Raw genomic sequence first — 3,797 nt, forward strand, 5'->3', positions numbered from 1 at the left:
CTTGGACTCTAATTCTAGATATTTTGTTTCTATTCAGAAAACAAATGTGCATGTTTCCCAGCTTGCCCAAGAGAGTTATGATTTTTTTTTTTTTTTTTAAAGGGTGTAAAGATAGAAAATGTTACAAAGTAAAGCACAATTCTCTCATATTTAAATAGAATAGGAAAATCCCACCTCATAACCAATCTGTTTTGGAATATAATTTTAAGTCAGTCTTTTCTTTTTGGCCACACCATGTATGGGATCTCATTTCCCCTCCCAGGGAGTGAACCAGTACCCCCTGCAGTGCAAGCACAGAGCCTCAACCACTAGACCACCAGGGAAGTCCCCAGAATATAATTTTAAACATTACCTACATTAGGCAGTTAAACATATTTTTTTAAATCTTAATTTATGCTTTGTGGATAATTTGGTTTTAACATTAGCTGTTAAATAGACTGCAGGTAACATTAGCTGTTAAATAGAATGCAGGTAATATTCTGTTAAGTTTAATGCCATTGGTAAGGGTGGAACAATCATTTTCATGACAGAAAAGAAAGATCATAAGCTGTCCCTTGAGGTATTCTATAGCAGACAAGGATTCATTTACACTTCATAACTGGTAAATGGCACAGAACTTTATACTAGCAAAAATATGCTCAATCTAAGCTTATTACTAGAAACATACTCCTTTTCGAAAAAACTAGCCTTTTCTTTTTCCAAAATTCTTGAGGACAGGAAACAACTATCATTTCATCTTTGTTGTTAACTCTGTACATAAAAGATACTCAATATCATACATCTCTCAGGGCTTACTACAGTGCTCTTCATGGGTGCCCAAATACATGACTGGGTTTGTTATTTATCTCATTTCATATGTAGAAAAGAAAGCAAGTAAGTAAAAAAGCTTTTAGAATTGCTATTAATTAGATGTATAAAAATTTTCATAGAAAATTTTTAAAATTTTAGAAAAGCACAAATGTGTATCAGTTATTAAATTATTTTCATTTCCAAACACACCCTTCTGTTCTCTTCTTGTGACACTGGAACTAGGACTCTGCAAACATTTCTTTACCAGCTACTCCTTGTTAAAATCTCACCATAAAGGGTACCAGAGGAAGAATAGAGGCTGAGGAGGAAGGGAAAAAAGTGTGCTCCGGCTCCTCCACAAATGAGTCAGACGTACCTTTAATCCAGCAATCCCACTGCTGGGCATACACACTGAGGAAACCAGAAGGGAAAGAGACACGTGTACCCCAATGTTTATCGCAGCACTGTTTATAATAGCCAGGACATGGAAGCAACCTAGATGTCCATCAGCAGATGAATGGATAAGAAAGCTATGGTACATATACACAATGGAGTATTACTCAGCCATTAAAAAGAATACATTTGAATCAGTTCTAATGAGGTGGATGAAACGAGCCTATTATACAGTGTGAAGTAAGCCAGAAAGAAAAACATCAATACAGTATATTAACGCATATATATGGAATTTAGAAAGATGGTAACAATAACCCTGTGTATGAGACAGCAAAAGAGACACTGATGTATAGAACAGTCTTATGGACTCTGTTGGAGAGGGAGAGGGTGGGAAGATTTGGGAGAATGGCATTGAAATATGTATAATATCATGTATGAAACGAGTTGCCAGTCCAGGTTCGATGCACGATACTGGATGCTTGGGGCTAGTGCACTGGGACGACCCAGAGGGATGGTATGGGGAGGGAAGAGGCAGGAGGGTTCAGGATGGGGAACACATGTATACCTGTGGCGGATTCATTTTGATATTTGGCAAAACTAATACAATATTGTAAAGTTTAAAAATAAAATTTAAATTAAAAAAAAAAAAAAGAGCAATGAGGGCTTCCCTGGTGGTTTAGTAGTGAAGAATCCGCCTGCCAATGCAGGGGCTATGGGTTCCGTCCCTGGTCTGGGAAGATCCCGTTTGCCATGGGGCAACTGAGCCCCTACACCACGACTACTGAGCCTGTGTGCTAGAGCCAAGGAGGTGCATCTACTGAGGCTGGTGTGCCCTAAAGCCCATGCTCGGCAACCAGAGAAACCAGCACACTGGGTAGCCCCTGCTCACCACAACCAAAGAGAACCCAGGTGCAGCAACGAAGACCCAGAGCAGCCAAAGACAATTAAAAAATAAATCTTTTTTAAAAAGGCAATGAAGTGGAAGCACAAAGGACTTCAGGTAGAAATAAAAACATGCTATATGAAGTAAGCATGTGACTATAAAAGTTATACAAGCCAGGAGACACAACTGAAAGATAAAGTACAAAGTTAAATTTATTCAATAGTGTTCACCTCTATTTTATCATTCATTTTTATACACTGGCCTATTACTTGATAATGTAAATTAACCTCACCCAACTTCTTAGAATCAGGGATGACATAAACATAAATGAAATAATAGTACATTTGAGAGAGAGCTGGGAGATTGAGAGATCCTTCTATAGAAATAAGTAGTTTCTCAACAACTATGCTACTGAAGCATAGCTTTGTGTTTCATTGATTCACCTTGTGAAATATTATCCATTATGATTTCACTTCTGTCACCTTAACTAAGAAAACAAAGCATTTTATTGCCTCCTCTCTTCCTGGACAGGGTCCAGGCCCAGGAAATTGTGCCCTTAAGAAGCGTGATAATTTGTGAAAAGCCCATGCCTTTCATAAGCATTTTACTAGAATTTGAGGAAATTCACATGGGTGAGTATAGGGCAAAAGACAGTACATTTTAAACCAATGAAGTTGGATTCAAAAACTGCAGAAAAGTTACAATCTGAATAAATAAATAAAGGTCTTCAGTTCAGTTCAGTCACTCAGTCATGTCCGACTCTTTGCGACCCCATGAATCGTAGCACGCCAGGCTTCCCTGTCCATCACCAACTCCCAGAGTTCACTCAGACTCACATCCATCGAGTCAGTGATGCCATCCAGCCATCTCATCCTCTGTCGTCCCCTTCTCCTCCTGCCCCCAATCCCTCCCAGCATCAGAGTCTTTTCCAATGAGTCAACTCTACATGAGGTGGCCAAAGTACTGGAGTTTCAGCTTCAGCATCATTCCTTCCAAAGAACACCCAGTGCTGACCTCCTTTAGAATGGACTGGTGGGATCTCTTTGCAGTCCAAGGGGCTCTCAAGAGTCTTCTACAACACCACACTTCAAAAGCATCAATTCTTCGGCGTTCAGCTTTCTTCACAGTCCAACTCTCACATCCATACATGACCACTGGAAAAACCATATCCTTGACTAGATGGACCTTTGTTGGCAAAGTAATGTCTCTGCTTTTCAATATGCTATCTAGGTTGGTCATAACTTTTCTTCCAAGAAGCAAGCGTCTTTTAATTTCATGGCTGCAATCACCATCTGCAGTGATTCTGGAGCCCAAAAAGATAATGTTTGACACTTTATCCACTGTTTCCCCTGTTTCCCCATCTATTTGCCATGAAGTGATGGGACCAGATGCCATGATCTTCGTTTTCTGAATGTTGAGCTTTAAGCCAACTTTTTCACTCTCCTCTTTCACTTTCATCAAGAGGCTTTTTCGTTCCTCTTCACTTTCTGCCATAAGGGTGGTGTCATCTGCATATCCGAGGTTATTGATATTTCTCCCGGCAATCTTGATTCCAGCTTGTGCTTCTTCCAGTCCAGCATTTCTCCTGATGTACTCTGCATATCAGTTAAATAAGCAGGGTGACAAAATACAGCCTTGACGTCCTTTTCCTATTTGGAACCAGTCTGTTGTTCCATGTCCAGTTCTAACTGTTGCTTCCTGACCTGCATACAGATTTCTCAAGAGGCAGGTC

Source organism: Bos indicus x Bos taurus, chromosome 11, assembly GCF_003369695.1.
Source record: "Bos indicus x Bos taurus breed Angus x Brahman F1 hybrid chromosome 11, Bos_hybrid_MaternalHap_v2.0, whole genome shotgun sequence".
In the NCBI taxonomy this organism is placed as follows: Eukaryota; Metazoa; Chordata; class Mammalia; order Artiodactyla; family Bovidae; genus Bos; species Bos indicus x Bos taurus.